At 40.1% G+C, this 18159-nt stretch overlaps 1 pseudogene; it reads right to left on the bottom strand.

The window, feature by feature from the left end:
• The window catches only part of LOC101674030, a 59232-nt pseudogene that overhangs the window by 37506 nt on the left and 3567 nt on the right, over positions 1 to 18159 (bottom strand).

The raw sequence follows: 18159 nt of genomic DNA, 5'->3' as shown, positions 1-18159 counted from the left end.
AGGACATCTCCATTTCCATAAACCAAAACACCCATCGGTAGCTTATATAGATGCTCACACTTGGGTGATACCTACATGAAATGGTCCCAGATAGAACTGCTCGACCATTCAGCTCAGCAGTTGAACACGTCAGTCTCTGTGCTGCAGCCACGGAGAGACTGTGTCCTCATCTTGGGCTGCCCCAGAAGCTGGCTATAAAACAAAGATGTGGTCCGTGTAGCTTATTTGAAATGTCAAGAAAACATTGGAAAGGTAGTAAGACAGGAAACAAAGGCAGCCAATAAGGGGTGCCCCATCAAACCAGTTATCACCTTGGATAACAGGGACTTAGTCCCACCAGGGACGCTCTGACATAGTGTGACAACAGAAGTATTTATACACCAACACCCCTGTCAGTCACTGATTAAGGCTGCACCTCAGGGGCACTAATTCCCTGGCATTTCTAGTCTACTGTATGGTTAGGCAGAGGGGCTTAGGGGCCAGTAGAAGTCCTCAGGGGGAAAAAAAAAATGCAGTTACTGGAAGCTTGAAGTCAGGCACTGTGAGCCAAAGTGGAAGGCGATGAGGGATGTCGGATGGGTCCAGAGCTGCTGCTATAGACACTGACCTTTTATTAACTTCTGAAACTCTCCTGACTTATTTTTAAGTTAATATGGCTCTGGTAAACCAGTAACATATTTAAACACTATGGAAAAGCTCAACTATTTTTTTCAGGACCCACTTCCTCCGAGCCATTCAGTCCCATTCTCAGGGATAACAATTTTTTACAGATTCTTTTTTTTCTATATATAGAACCTGTGAATTTAAACACATACACACCCACAAGAGCTGGATATCCTTTTTTTTGTTACACAAATAAGGTCATAAAGAACGTAATTTCCTGCGGTTTGCTTTTTTCAGATAATAATGTATCTTGGACATCCTTGAATGTTAATACCTCTATTTTATATCTGTCTCAAATTTTGTAATGGATACTAATATGGACATATCATAATTCATTTAACCTATTTCCACCTGGTAAACATTTAGGTATTTGTTACAACTTTTTTGTTACCAAAAATAATGCTGCAACCTTGTCTGCAATGTATGTGTGTGTGTGTGTGTATGATTATACAATGTCTGCCATATATACGTATATATATGATTATACAATGAACATAATGCATACATGAGAAGTTCCTAGAAGTAAAATTTCTCAAAAAATATACATATTTTAAATATTTTTTAAAGGTTATTCATTTATTTATATATCAGAGAGAGCGCACAAACGGGGGGGAGCAGTGGGCAGAGGAAGAGATTATGCTGAGTGAAATAACTCAAGCAGAGAGAGTCAATTATCATATGGTTTCACTTATTTGTGGAGCATAAGGAATAGCAGGACATGGGGAGATGGAGAGGAGAAGGGAGTTGGGGGAAATTGGAGGGGGAGATGAACCATGAGAGACTATGGACTCTGAAAAACAACCTGAGGGTTTTGGAGGGGCAGGGGGTGGGAGGTTGGATGAGCCTGGTGGTGGGTATTATGGAGGGCATGTATTGCATGGAGCATGGGGTATGGTGCATAAACAATGAATTCTGGAATACTGTAAAGAAATTTAAAAAATAAATAAAACTTAAAAAAAAAAAAAAAAAAGCAGATGCCCCACTGAGCAGGGAGCCCAATGCAGGGCTTGATCCCAGGACCCTGGGATCATGACCTGAGCTGAAGGCAGACACTTAACTGACTGAGCCACCCAGGCATTCCTACACACATTTTAAAATTTGATAAATCATGCCAAAGTAATCTCTAAACAACATTTCAGCAACAGTACACAAATACATATTTTTTTCCTTTATCTATACCAACACTAGAAATGATCATACTTTTTAATCTTTAGCAAATTAATAGGTTAAAATAGTATACCCTCTCCTACTTTGTGCTTCTTTTATTATGCGTGAGGCTACTCAATTATGTTTCTTTGCAACTTCATATACATCTTTCTAATGTCCTGTTAGCCTTTTCCTTAATGTTTTGTAAGTACTGTTTATAAGAGAATACGTTCCAAGTCTGTATTTTGTTTTTATTGTTGTTTATGGCTTTTTTTTTTTTTAACTATACAAAAGTATGATATCTGTGTTTTCAAATTCAATGTTTTTATGATCCTTGGTTTTTGTTTCATAATGTGATCTTCCTCAAAATTATTAAAAACAAATTCAACCATTAGTTCTCTAAAACATTTACAGTAAGCTCTTTATATATTTTTTAAAAGATTTTATTTATTTGTCAGAGAGAGAAAAAGAGCAAAAGAGAACAGCAGGCTCCTCACCAAGCAGAGCCCGACTCGGGACCAACGCCAGGACACTGGGATCACAACCCAACCCAAAGGCAGATACTTAACTGACTGAGTCACCCAGGTGCCCTGATTTTTAGATTTACATTTTTAATTTTTGTGTAGGGTGTGAAGTTTAAAAACTTTTTCTAACAGCTATCCACTGGTCTCCAACTAAGTCTTTTCCTAAATATATTTTCAGGATTGATTTGCAATATCTCTTTTATCCATAATCAATTACCATATGGATTTAATTCTACTTCTAGAGTATCTATTTTGTTTTAAATGTTATAGATGTATAATATAGTTTATTATCAGATAAGACTTGTCTTCTGTCTTTAATTCCTGGCATTTCTCTCTGTTTTTTTCCCCCCAAATGAACTACAGCATTCTGTCAAGATCACAAAAAAGTTGGTATTTTATTGGAATTACTTGAATATCTTGATTCACTTAGAGAGAATGGTTATGTTCACAATATTCCATTTCTTTATAAGATAATAGAATTTCTTTTTCCATTTATTAGTGTTCTTTCATGTACCTAGCAAAGTTTGTTTTGTTGAACTGTGATTTTGTAACTCAGAAGCAAAAAGTTAAAAGATAAAAATTATTCTCAGTTATAGCAAACTATTATATTCCCCCCCAAGAAAACTTAGTTTTCTTCAAATATTTCTCCTGCACCTTTCTTGTTGAATTTATTTCTAAGAACTTAAACACATTCATAAGCTTTGGTAAATGAGTTGTTTTATCCCATTATATTTACAACCTTCTACTTGTTTCTATGTTAGCTATTTATTTTTGTGCATTAACTACATACATAGCTATCTATTAGATTCTTATTCTGCCTAAAGACTCCCCCTACCCAGGTGTTATCTTGTATTTCCACGATCTATAATTATATCAACTATAAATAAGTTATATAAAATAAGACTTTTGATGTCTATTCTAATATTTACACATTCATTTTCTTATCTAATTGCATTTGCTAGTATTTTTTAAATAATGTTAAGCAAGAATAATGATTATTGGCAATTTGTCTTGTTCCTGACTTTAATAAAAATGTAGATTTATGAGACAAATTCCAATGAAACCGAATTTCTCAAATATACACATATATAAGGCAAATTTATTACTAAGAATGATGCTATTTTAAACAAAAATACATATTTGTATCACATTAAGGGAGACTCCATCTATTTGAACCATAAAGACTTGAATTGAGGCAAAGTTATTAATTTTTCAAATTTCTTTTCATTATTTTTAAAATGTCTTTTCTCTTTTGACCTATTTATATGGCAAATTATATTAACAAACTTCTTAATAATAATATATCCTGGCATTTCCTAGATTGAATCAATTTAATCATATTCTTTTGCTATTACTTGGATTCCATTTGCTGTATTTTACTTTAAAGAATGTTTTTAATTCACTAGTAAAGCTTATGGATTTTTTTGTGTGTGTTTTCCTTGAAAAATCTTAGGATCAGTGTTATGCTTTTTCTGAAAGCTAGCAGAAGGGATAGTTCCTAGTTTAAAAGTTAATCTCAGACCAGCAAAGGAGTCTCTGGAGGCCACATGATTCCTCTAGACATGAGTGCAGGTATGCATATTGGCATAGTTCAATTCCAAAATATGTACTGAGCACCTATGTCTATGCGAAACTATGTAAATGGGAATTTGGCTCTTAAAACCAACATTCAAAGGGAAAAAAGAAAAATCTCACATGCCACTCTATCAAAACATCAAAAGGAATTTTCCAATTGTCTTGAAGTTTAAACTGAAGCCCAAAGCAAAAAATAACAAGTATGCATACAGTAGATACAAAAACAATATGCATTATTGAAAGAGTTACTAGAAGATAGAAAAACTAGCACTGTGACCCCAAACCAGGCTTATTAGAGAACTCAAGACATTTGAAATGAACATTGAGCCACTGAAGTAAAAAACTGTCAACGGAATCAGCAGTTCAGTGGCATTTCCCCAGCTCTCCTCATAGATGACCTCTCTTAAACCAAGTGAGAAAAGAGCTTCAAGAAGATCTTTTGAGAGAATGGGTGTTCTTCTACAGAGAGGACAGTGACACATGAACCTGCAAGAGACGCCGAGCTGCACGGATTCTCCAGTGTCCCTGGATCAGAGTTGAGCCTGGGGCACTTCCTGGGAGATACTGACAATGTCCCCAAAGTCCCCAAAGTGAAGAAAAAAACTTATGTACACCATAGTGACAAGAAAAGACAGTAGCATGAGTGGTTTCCCCTTCCAGAATTTGGTGGAACAAGAACGCTGTATTTTCCTCTGAACTAAGAGGTCATCTTGTTAGCTACTCTCTTGAAAGGTTTCTACTGAAGGAGGCTACCTGCCGGAGCAGAACACCACCAGCAGAATGAAGCTGGCAATCTACCGCCCTAAGCAAGAGCTAAGATTTGTAAGAGCTCAGCGAGAGAATGGATGTCCAGCACTGGATACCAGCAGAGTGCCAGAGATGCCCACGGGGGCCTCCAGAGAGCCCATGAAAGCTTCAGCTATCTGTCTCCTGGAAGACACCACAGCCAGATTTCCTCTCCACCCACCAAGTGGCCCTTTTAATCCTCATCTGATCCTTAACCTGGTACACAAGGAACTAGGAACATAAAGAGTAGACGACTAAGGCAGAGTAACAGTGAAAGAACAAAGCGCCACACATCTTTCCCTGCTGGTCTACAGATTTTGGCATGGGGCTGAGGCTTGGCAGGAAGTGGAGGAAGGGAGAAGTTTGGAACTGGACGCAAGAATAAAGCCGTGGTTTGAACTGGACTGACCACTTTCATGCCTTAACAGGAAACAACTCTAAAGCAAAAGGTGACTGGAAAAGCTATGTGAGTCCAAATTATTGCCAAGTTGTGAAGGAGACCCAACAGTTTGTATCTGGAGGCAAAGGTGAGATACATGGCAGAGTTGAAATAACCCTTGAGCATATCCCAGGAGGGTTTACATCAGACTGACGCCCTCATCTTTTGTTAACTCCAACAGAACAAGTATTTCTTCCAGCACTGGAACAGACTGCAGCCATTTCCCTGAGCACAGATGAAGTGGCTGGCGAAGTTTAGCAGCCATGTTGTAGGAAAAGTACGTACCCTTAAACACAAGGATCACACCCAACACAGCAAGAAGCTCACGCTACAAGAAGCATAGAGATACCAGCTCTGTGTGAGAGAATGAAAGATGAAAGATGACAGTCTCCCAAATACTGTGTATTCTGGACCACAGAATAATTAAATGCAATGGTGACTGGCATCACTTACCTGCCCTAGTTAAATCAATCTCTCCCCACCCCCACCTTACCCGTGCATCTAGATGGGTAAGATTCACACGTGGTACAATTCCCCTTACCTCACTTTGAAAAGACCTGAAGGTCAGCACACACTTCTCAATGAGTTCCCAGATAAATGAGAGAGATAGCTATATAAACAAATGTGTAACAGGTCCTCTAGCAAAAATAAGCTTACGATCCAATGGAGATACAAAGGATACATTCTGGTCTTCACCTTGAGGAAGAGAGACTTCCCGAGAGAGAAGGAAAGCAGTCCAGCCCAGCCCCAGTGCAGTGAACTGATGGCCCAGAGCAACGTCTCTTCCTTCTCAATTTACTTGGAAAATTACCACTTAAAATTGATAATAGGAAAAATAATACCTTTTATTTACAAATGTCCCTTTCAAAGGGCAGGATGAGAAAATCCCCAAAGGTGTGTCTTACACAAAGGCATTAAAGTTGGCAGGTTTGGGGACGCAGACTAGACCCAAGTCTGCTGATGCCATGCTCCACACCTTACTGTCTCTGAAGTAGAGAGCCATTAATAAAATTTTTAAAACGTATTTCTCCTGGAATAATATTGTATTGACAGTAACTATCATCAGGTACTGACATAAGTATAAATATGTTCTTGTAAGAAATTTGCAAAAATTCAAGGACTAGAAGTCCATAAGTGGATATTAATAGAAGCATAAGCCTGCCATCAAGGACAACCATGTCATGGGAATTTCGGGTCTTTTGGTTTTCAGCTTTACTGAGGTATAATTGACAAAGAAAACTGTAAGATATTTAAAGTATATATCATGATGATTTGACATACAGGGGCATTGTGAATGGATTCCTCCCATGTAGTTAATGAACACATTTATCACCTCACATATTTATCTTTGTGTGTGTGAGAACATTTAAGTTCTGCCCTCTTAGCAAATTTCAATCATACAATAGAGTGTTTTCAACTATAGCCACCATGTTATACATTAGATCCTCAGACCTTATTCATCTTCTGGCAGAAAATCTGTACCCTTTACCAACCTCACTTTATTTCCCTCACCCCCCAGCCTTTGGCAACCATTTCAGGTCTTTATCTATGACTTGATTCTCAGCCCCAGAAACCAAGTCCAGAAGCACTATGGTAATTCCTTTGCTCTCTTGGAGTTGTTCCTCCAACCACCCCAGGTACCACTTCTGCCTGCTGACTTCTTTGTATGCTTGGTACACTTGAATAACATGGTGCTGGGTTCGGATTCTCTGGTTACTACAGAGGTAGTGCGGTGTGACAAGGCTTTCACCTAGAAGTCAGGAAACTTGAATTCTAGCACCATAGAGAGAGACACCCTTTTCCTCCTCAGCTGGTAATTGGTAAAAAAGAGCACAAGAAACCAGATTATCTGACCCTACATCAATTCCTCTCCCCACTCTCCTCCAAAACCCTTGGCAAGTCATATAAGGGTCCCCACTGATTGACCTTGATTTTTGTGTCTTGCTTTCAATCTGCATAATTTTAAGTTATATTTTTTGGCCTCCATACCTTGTCTCATTCTCTTCTTACCACTCATCTGCCTTTTCTAGCTCATTGCTTAAGATCTCCTAATGAGAGGCACCGGAGTGGCTCAGTGGGTTAAAGCCTCTGCCTTCGGCTTGGGTCACGATGCCAGGGTCCTGGGATAAAGCCCCACATGGGGCTCTCTGCTCAGTGAGGAGCCTGCTTCTCTCTCTCTGCCTCCTGTGATCTCTGTTCTCAAATAAATAAATAATTTTTAAAATCTTAAAAAAAAATTTCCTAATTTTCCTAATGAAACTCTGGCTCTTCTTTATAGCTCAACTCAAAACACAGTTCTTTCATGAAACCTTTCCTGATAGTCTTAAGGATGGGCTCTCTCTTTTCATTTCTTATTTCTCTCAAAGCACTTACCACATCTTGCTTTGTGTCACAACTGAGTGCCAATAGATTGCAAACTCCTTGAAGTCCTTGGATCTCACCCCACTAACCAAAAGAAAGCCTTTCACAAATAGATTCAGATCCAAGAACACACGGCAACAATCAAGACAGACTAGGCTATGTCAGAATAAAAAACAAAAACTCCAACATTTCACTGGTTTTATCCAACAGAGAGTTATCAGAATTTCACTCTAAATGTCCAATATAAGTTATTAGGGGAGCTCTGTCATAATCACCTCTCGGGAACCAAGGCAGATGGAAGTTCGAACTCAACAAGGGCTTCTGGGATCCCTAGGGCAGGGGGTATGAATGTGAAGAACCGATTAAGGGCTGGCTCTTAAATCTCCCATCCAGAGATAACCCATGCCATTTCCTCTGATTTTTCCAGGTTAAAGCAAGTCATATGGTCATGCTTCCCTTTACAGCAGGGTAGAGAAGTGTGAGCCTTCATCGTGTTTGCAAGAAAGGGCAAAATCAGAATATGGATGAACACCTTAATGACACTACCACACACATCATGCTATACCTCACCCTTGACCTTGCCCCCCACCTTGTCACCTGTGCCTGGGACATTCTGCCCATCCTGTTTGTCCCTTTATCTGAATAATTTCTTCTCATCCAGATATTTCCACTTAGAGTTCCTCTAAAGACTTTGTTGACCGTAACTCAACTTTACAACCACCACCATCACCACCAGACCTGGATAGAGTGTCCTTCCAATGAGCTCCAATAGCACCTATGACTTTAAGGGACAGACTATATTGTAGTTTGGCTTTTTACTTGACTTTTTCCACTAGACGATGAATAAATCCAGCCTGCCACTGTTTGTTTATTTTTTTAAATAAACTTTTATTGGAATACCATCATGTCCAATCACCTATATATTGGCTATGCCTGCTTTTATTCCCAGCGCTAGACCATAAGCTCCTTGAGAACAAGGTTATATTCTCAATACCTTCTGTATCCCAGCACCTAGCAGAATAACTGGTTCATACTAGGAATCAAAAAAAAATGTGTAAATGAATAAAGAGTAAGCTCATGAGTGTTTGCTGAATTAAAATCAAGAACAAAGGACAAAGAAACAGGGAACAGACAGCATCAGAACTTTAAATTTGGCAAAATAAACTCTCCAGATTCTCTGTCCCAGCTATACATGCTATCACTTTTTAGAAAATGAGTAAACACTGGGAACCAATATTAATCTTCTAAGTGTCAAGGCAACTAGAATTTGCCACAGCCCAGTTAGAACAAATTAAGGAACTGTGACACTTACGAAATGCTTTAAAATTACAAAATTACTAAATCCACAGCCATTTGCTCTGTAGAATATTTCATTCTCTTTGATTAACAAATCTGACTTAAATGAGGTGCAGACCTTTTCACACAGTACTGTACAGCCTTCCAAAGGACCACAACCAGTACGAATTGCCTCCAAGCTGAGCGTCTATGAGGTAATGTCAGTATACTGGCTCAGAGCTTCCAGAAGTAAACACACAGTATCTGGGCCGTGGTGATTTTACAGCGTATGAAAAAAAAAAATCTCAAAATACAAGCAAATCTGGAAAGTACAGCATCCCAGCTTGTTTATAACAGCAATTTCAACTAGTACAGATCCACAATTTATTTGCAAACAGATTAATTAATGTTTCAGCAGCTGTTTGCAGCCAGTCTGTGATCTCGCTGAGCACAGATGACACTTTTTTCCTCTCCTATTCCATAGGGGCGATTTTAGCAATGCTTAGATTAGGTTTTTACTGTATCAGCCCCACGATAGAATCAGTCGAGTCCCGAAGCAGCCAAACTGGCTCTATGAGATCCCCAGGCCGCCCCGTCTCTGGTGGGTCCCCCATGCCACCTTCCCTGGGCTTCCTTTTAATTATGGCCCCAAAATGCCAGTTTGCAAACAGCTCTGCAAGATCAAAACCTGACATTTTTAAAAATTGTTTTCTCTTTCTACTTTCAGGTCCCTCAGGGTCGGTATTCGGCAATGCGTACCACTGGGTGTAATAAAAGCAAAAGCTTGAATATTTTTCAGTAACCTGACAGAGAAAAAACAAATGGAGAACAAATGTTGAAGAGCCTACAAGTAACGGGCCGCCGAAGCTAGGTGGGTCGCTTCTGACAGAGCCATGCGGCTCTTCTGATTCTGTTTCTCTTCTTGAAGGAAAAAGAAACCGAGAAGACAAGACAAAATCCCCAAAGCCTCACTAGGCTGAATTTCCTTTTTCTCCTTTGAACAGACTACACAGATTTTGTTGACTAATTGAGATCAATCCCAGTTGTAAATCGCCTAGCTATCCTACAGCTTTAATTAAGCTACCAGAGGGAGCTGTTTATCAATTAACACTTGTTACAAATTATTAGTAATTATATGGACTTTGTGTATACACCGTAGCCTGCAAGACCAAAACTGCTTCCCAGTTGTTAGGGAAGCAAATTGAATCACTAATGGGCTATTTGGGTGAAGGCACCAGTCATCACCATAATTACAGACCTCCTTTTTTGGCAAGAGATTTAAGGTAAGTTCCAGCGCTGTCGGCAGCACTTGAATCAACACTGTAAACGAGTCTTTCATGGGGCTTTGCCAGACCATATTCACTAGTGGACCTTGTGAGACAGACTTCAGGTCTGTATTTACTGTTCGAGTAACAAACCTCATGAAGAAGGGAGCATTAGGTAAAAGTTGATAACATATTCAAGCATAAAAGCTACCTATTGCGGTATGCACTGCATTCTGTGATAATTTTAATTGGCTTAATTGAGATGCGCAAGCCTGATTAATGTTTAATTCCTTTATATTAAAAAAAAAGAGTCAAGTAGTTCGACATTTCTTCAATTATGTTAGATCTTTCTAGACTTCAAAGGAATGTTACATTAGACAGCCAGATACGGGGCGAACTGATTAAAGAATAAAGACTGCTCATTATAATCTAAGAGTACAAAATTGGTTTGTGTAGCCTTTGAAAGTCAAAATTATGAGCTAAAACTTGAGCTACAGTAATTAACCCAATTTATAGTCATTCTTGCTTATCTATTTGCTTATGATTAGTAATTTAAAATGATCCATGGGATTGATTTACAGATCTAAAACCCATTCAGGGACCCAAAACGTGTTGTTCATGATTCTTAAAAATGTTGAAGGAATAGATTTAGTAGCATTAGCAAACATCTTTCAGTCAGTGAAATATACCAGCGTGAAAAGTCTTGATAGTCAACTTCATTATTCCAAATGCAAAAAATACTAAAATATTTGTATGATGTAATCTACTTGCAAAAAAAAAATTTAGTTTAACTTGTACTTTGTGTGGCTCTCTGTAAAAACAAAGACAATGTAAAAATTGTGGATTTCTTAAAGTGATCAATTCTTAATTTCTCTGATAATTTTTTTTAAGAATATAGATGAAATTCGAATATGCAGTGGCATTAGTTTAATGACATGCACCATGACCACTTCTATGAAAGTCACACCCCTCTCTCATGTGCGTTTTCCAAAATGTTCTAAATTCACCTCAGGACATGGGATCACAGCAGGCTTTGGGAAAAGTTGGGGTGGGAACCCTTAGGGAGTCAGGAAAGAACAGGTATGGATATCTTTCAGAAATAAATATTTGCTAACTTTTAACTATCTCCACCACCTCACTGATACAGGGATATGAAAATCCAAAGCCTTCCACTTGATCAGAGACACATAGCAATTTGGGGCAGAGAGGAAATGGAGCTTACACATTTTGGGTGGGGGAGCTTCTTTTATCTACAGAAAATACAAACCACTTCATTATGACTGAGTCCAGGGATTCTGAGCAAATCACTCTTTCTGGGACTTTTATGATATTATGACTGTATGTGTGAGTGAATGAGTGTGTAATGGCATTCCCCGAAGTAGATTTCATGGGACACAAATTTACCTAGATGCTCCATGAAAAGGAGATTCTGCAGGCAAATAAGTTTGGGAAATCTTGTACTATATCTTTTTCTTGGAATTGCAATGCCTGTTAGCATATTAAATGCTCTACATATTTCACTAAAGAACATTTTTAATTGAGTATCAATTAATATTAGTCAACATTCTCAGCCCAGTGATGTAATAATCTATAACTAAATAGAATACTGATGCTTGCTTTTTCCAGAGTAGTATTGATCACATATGTCCAAATAAATAAACTTTTCCCAGCCCACCTGCATCACTGAAGGAACAAGACCATATGCCACATTAGGAAGTAGGAAGATTTTATTCTCTATCATTTCTGGCCACTTACATTGATTTATATTTGGTATATTTATGTAGCACATGTGCTAGACTTCACAATTTAAGATAGATGTGTGAAATGTGTCCAGGAATTGGGGAGGAAAGGGTGACTCATTTTTAAACTTGGTGAAAATACAAGTCCTTGACAGTTTTTTAAGGGCTAACTACACACACAACAGTAATTCCTTTCCCATTGCCCTGTGAACTGAATAAGAAAAGCTAGCTTTTGCTACAGATTGAAAGAAAAGATACAGGAGTGTGTGTGTGTACATGCCCTAGCCATATCTGCTGACAGAGACCAGAAGAAATGGCATTTCAATATTGATGAACACCCCTAGCACCCAGATCTTGGTTTCTAAGTGCCATTCCTCACCAAAGGGAACAGTGCTTTGTGAAAAAACAATCAGTTCCAGGGTTGGGACAGGATGTGTAAGGTGAGCCTAGAACATCTTGTTATACACAGGAGTGAGGAGCATTCAAAGACTAGTAAAGGCAGGTTGGAAGGACACAGAAGTCAGCTTCTAAGGGCCCCCTGATAGCTAAATCTGAGTTGATTTCAAATCTTAATCTTTTAAAATTTCAAAATTATTTATATATCAAAATAAATAAGAGTAAAAAATTATAACCCATAGAATATAACAAACAGTATGTGAAACCATACAAATATCAATCAATCAGAAGGAAAAGCTTTCATTTCTTTTTCGGGGGTGGGGGAAGGAGCTTTTCTTTAAAGTAAAATGCCAACTAATAAACACAGAAGGAATAACGAAATCAAAGTCACCATTTGACAACTATGATGGAAATACTTATTTCAGGAAAGAATCATTAATGAATACTAAAATTAGTGTGCTCTGCTTTGATGAGAAAAAAAAAAAGCTGTCTGCATAGTCTCAAAGTATTTGCCTACAGATCCTTATTAACAAAGAAGAAATAGTTAGCTACATGGTGGAGAAATCTGACCAAGTGATCAAAACGGACATTACCATTAATGAGATGTTACCATTAATGTATCTGATATCAAGTGCCTCCCAATAGATGTACTGAGAGGGGGACATTATTTCAGTCATTTCCCTGTCCAAAATGTATAATCAGAATCTAATCATGAGGAAATTCCAAACAAACAAACTCAAACTGAGGAACTTTCAAAAAAAAAAAAAAGACTAGATTGTCTTCAAAAATATCAAAGTCATGGGGCGCCTGGGTGGCTCAGTGGGTTGAAGCCTCTGCCTTCGGCTCAGGTCGTGATCCCGGGGTCCTGGGATCAAGCCCCACATCGGGCTCTCTGCTCAGCGGGGAGCCTGCTTTCTCCTCTCTCTCTGCCTGCCTCTCTGCCTACTTGTGATCTCTGTCTGTCAAATAAATAAATTAATTTAAAAAAAATATCAAAGTCATGACAAAGAAAAACTATTTCACATTAAAGAAAACTAAAAAGTCATGACAACTAAATGCAAGTAGTAATCTTGGTTAGGCTCTTGAACCAGGTTTTTTTTTTTTCTTTTTGTATTAAGGACGTTAATAGGATAATTGACAAAATTTGAATAGGGTTTCTTAATTATTTAATAATACTGTATCCGTGCTAATTTCCTGATGCTGAATTATATGACAGTTAAGATAGTAGCATTGTTTTTAAGAAATACACGCTGAGGGGTACCTGGGTGGCTTGGTGGGTTAAGCCTCTGCCTTCAGCTCAGGTCATGATCTCAGGGTCTTGGGATCGAGCTCCGCATCGGGCTCTCTGCCAGGCGGGGAGCCTGCTTCCTCCTCTCTCTCTCTCTCTCTGCCTGCCTCTCTGCCTACTTGTGATCTCTGTCAAATAAGTAAATAGTAAATAATTAAAAAAGAAACATACGGGGAGCCTGGGTGGCTCAGTGGGTTAAGCCTCTGCCTTCGGCTCAGGTCATGATCCCGGAGTCCTGGGATCGAGCCCCGCATCGGGCTCTCTGCGAGGCGGGGAGCCTGCTTCCTCCTCTCTCTCTGCCTGCCTCTCTGCCTGCTTGTGATCTCTGTCTGTCAAATAAATAAATAAAATCTTAAAAAAAAAAAAAAAGAAAGAAAGAAAGAAACATACGCTGAAATAATAGGAGAAAAGCTGCATGTCTGTGACTTACTTTCACATGATTCAGAAAAATGTGTGTGCACACACCTGGAAAAACAATGAAGACAAATATAGTAAAAATGTTAACATTTGAAGACTCTGGATGAAGGATATGTAAAAATGTACTGTTTTTGCAATTCTTCTATAAATGTGAAATTATTTCAAAATTCAAAATAAAATGAAGGGAGGAAAAAGTCATGGTCTGGACAAGGGAATGCTGGGAAAGGAGCCCTGAGATTGGTGTGCTCATCCAGCTACATGCAAGGCTATTCAGTTGGATTCTCCAGGGATGCGTCACCTGCTACTTGAAGGCTGTCCTAGCTGCTGGCCTCTAAAGCCATTTTCCCCCCCCTTTGCCCTCCCAACTCGTCCCCATGAAGCCCAGGTCTAAGTGATGACTACAGGACCTCAATCCTAAAAATAACTCTGCACTTTCTTCAAAAAAAAATACTTATTTGTAGGTATTCACACCCAGGACCACATGGCAATCCCAATTGCTACTGGTGAGGCAAGGAAAATGAGGGCAGGATAACACTGCAGGTAAGCATAGAGCAAAGGTCTTAGACTAGGGGCTAGAAGAAAAACGAAGGACTTTGAGACTACCCGAAAACCGTAACATTACTCTCTCCTTTTCAAAAGGCCACTGTGTCTTGTAATGCATCCTATCACAGCACTAACGACTGGGAAAACATGCAAACATCAGGAACCTACACAAACGATACAAGATGGCAGTTGCATGGAGTAGCTAAGAAAATGGGCACCAAAACAATTGGAAATAACGAAGTTTTGTCTCTGGGGTCCTTGAGTGTTCAGTGAAACAAGCTAACAATATTAATGATGAAGACATTTGCTAAAAGCAAATTATGGCAATAACACAGACTTTTGGGACTGAATAGTCTCCAGCTTCCTCCCCTTCCCCCTTGTGTCTTCACAGACTGAGTTAAACACACACACACACACACAACCCACTGAGAATACACATTTTTTGAGGCATTAAGCCTTTAGAAGTACTCTGCAGATTTAAGGTTTATTATATATCTTCCTGTCAGTGAAATCTCTTTCTCTGACTACGAATGGATACTAGGTAAGGGCAGAATGTTACTTATTAAGCAGATAACCAGAATAACAAGGAAGGAATAACAATGTGATCCCTAAGACTTGTGCCAAGACCTCAAGGAAAAGTGTGGCTGGAATGAGGGTAACATCGCTGTGTTAAGAAACACGTATGAATCAGAATCAAATTGGATTTAACCAGGGGAAGTTTGGGGTTATAGAGCAGCTGGAAGAAGAAATTTTTTCCTTAAAAGTGGTTTCTTGTTCTGGTTTTGCTCCTAAACATTTGTAAGGCCTTGGATGGGTCATCGAAACATTCTGGGCTTCAACTTCGCTGGCCACTGAATGAAGAACTGTATACAGAAGGACAAGAGGGGGCAGAGGCCAGTTAGGAGTCTGTTGCTCTCATCCAGGTGAGGGCTAACAGCAGCCTGGGCCAGAGTGGTGATGGTGCACAGGTCTAATGAGGGAGCTGAACCAGAGTCTTCTCCCTCTGGAGAGCCTGTGTATGTATCTATAGCACCTTCTTCAACTAAAGGCAAGAGGAAAATCAAGCCTATGCCTTAGGCTCTCTAAGCTGTTACTATCACCTGATTCATTCACTCAGCACTTGGAAATGGGATTTATTGTACTGGGAGGTCAAGACCAGAGGTCACCTCTTCACCCAAGGAGCTCACAGCCTCGCCGTGCACAGTGACAAGCAAATCAGCAATGACAGTGCGGTGGGAGAAAGCTGTGGTCGGGGAGTTCAGGACTTGGGATCATGAATGAAGTCCAAGCAACCTGATCTTGGGAGAATCAGAGAAGATGTATTGGAAGAGATGACATGTAGGTTGAGATGTGAAGAATGGAAGGGAATTACCAGAAGAGAAGTGGGCAGGAGAGGGGAAGGGAAGATCTGTGGGGGGACGGAAGAACAGGTGTAAAGGCTCTAAGAAGAGACCGATGGCAACATGCAGGAGCTGAAGGTAGTCTGGGGTGGACAGGACAGTGGAAAGGAGGGGTGGGGAGACGCAAGGGTCCTTATAACTCACGTTCAGAAGTGTCATCTGTATCCTAAAGGCAAGGCTGAAAAGTTTGAGCAGGAAAGGAAATGTTATTTGTTCATTTAACAAATGATGTCTAGGCATCTACCATGTCCCAAAGAGTGTTCTAAATGTTGGGGAATTCACAGTTACACATGATCTGATTTACATACAGAACAATTATTCAACTACCAAACAAAGAACTGGATATAGAAAGGCAAGAGAGGAGGGGGCGGCATTGAAGGGCTTACTGCTGTTTACTACATGAGGACCAACACAGGCACCCCTTGCCTCATTGTGCTTGGCTTTACTGTGCTTCACAAATACTTTCTAACAAACGCAAGGTCTGCGGCAATTCCATCTCAAGCAAGTCTATCCTCCCCATTTTCCCGACAGCGTTTGCACACTTCGTGCCTCTGTGCCACATTTCCAAATAGTGCCACGCTACACTATTTCAAACTTCTCCTCATTATCATATTTGCCATAGTGATCTGTGATCAGTGATTAAAACTTGATGAACGCTCACACGATGGTTAGCGTTTTCTAAACAAGAAAGGATGTTTTGATTAAGGTGTGTACTTTCTTTAGACATAATGCTAGTGCACTCTTAACAGATAGTAACGGAGCGTGAACATAACTTCTATGCCCTGGGTAACCAAAAAAAAGGAATCTGATTCGCTTGACTGCGATATTGGCTTTATTGCAGTGGTCTGGTCTCAAACTGGGCAAGACCTCCGAGGTGTGCCTCTAGTAACCTGGGCCAGGGTGGTGACTGTGTAGGTGACCGTGTGGAAACTGCAAGAGGCATAGGCTTCCCTAGCTGGGAGTTTTCACCGCCGTACCTACAAGTAGGATAAGAAAGTTGGGTAATAAATAGCTTTTAGCATGCAACACACTTCATCTTTGAGGAGAGCAGCCTCTGCAGGCCTCCTCGGGAAGCACTGAATTATTGCTCTGACATCAAGCATTTCATCAGGGACTTGACTAGATTAGTCGTCCTTACCCAGACAGACCATTATTAAAAGTACATGAAATCAGAAAGAAAATCAGTCTGCTAGCATAACCAGCCTCCCTCCACGCACAAAAGTAAATACGACTCAGAAAAATGTCTGCTGAACGTAACCTTTTTCTAAGTCACCAGAAATGCGGTTGGCAGCTGCCGGTGACAACCTCCTTCATTACATTCTAATGATGTAAACTGCTCCCTCAGGATGATTTAGCTTTGCTGCAGACAAAATGCTTATTGCTCCTCTACTCGTGTAGAACACAAATGACTGCTGCGGAACTCGGCCCGATCATCAGGATTTCGAGCTAACCTCACAGACCAGCCGCATTCTAGGGAGAACACAGGCGGTTTTAACAGGAATACCTTTCAAAGCCCGAATTACGGCCACGTTGCATTCTACACTCGCAGGCGATTAATCTGGGGCGCCTTCTGAAGCCTGGGACTTGGGAAGCCCAGGGAATTTCCTAGCATGGCTCCAGCCCTTCCCCTGCTGGAACCCAGTAATCGATACATTCTTAGCAAGGGCTGCTGGGGGTAGCCTGTGGGAGTAAACACCGGCACAAAGCCCTTGTGCTGCCTCCAGCTGGTGGGTAGCTTCAAGGTATTGATTTCTAAAAGACCTGCCAGGGGACCAGTGCGTCAGAGTTTTCTGGGGTGATTGTGAAAGACGTGGATTTGCTAGACCTACCTGAGACCGACAGAGTCAGAACCTTTAGGAGTAGGACCTGGGCATCTGCACATTTAACAAGATCCCCGGGGGGGGGGGTGATGCATGGCCAGTTTTGTCAGCATCTTTAAGGAACTACCTGAATGAGACCAGGTACCTCAAGCTAGTCCGTGTAGCCCAGAGAAATGAAGGCATGCTGCTCGGGGGTTCACCAGGTCCCACGTTTAAGCTCCTCCTGGGACTGGCTCCAGCTTGGACCCCTCACTCCGGACCTGCTCTCCTGTTGGTTGCATCCATGAGACCCCACACAACATACTTAGCCTTCCTCGGCCTCTGTTTTCTCAACTACAAAAGATAGTATCACAACTGATGGGATTGTTGTAGGAATTTTAAAAGTTAATATTCATAAGTACCTGACACAAACTAAGCAATCAAGATCTATTAGCTTTTCAAATTTTTTTCTGGCTTTTTTCAGGTCTCTCCTTTGTTACTGGAAAACCCTCGCTTTGGTTTCTCCTCTAAACCCCATCCATC

Source organism: Mustela putorius, unplaced genomic scaffold (genome assembly GCF_011764305.1).
Source record: "Mustela putorius furo isolate JIRA1106 unplaced genomic scaffold, ASM1176430v1.1 tig00003853_pilon_pilon_pilon, whole genome shotgun sequence".
NCBI classification, from domain to species: Eukaryota; Metazoa; Chordata; class Mammalia; order Carnivora; family Mustelidae; genus Mustela; species Mustela putorius.
This window is presented reverse-complemented; position numbering and strand designations above follow the sequence as displayed.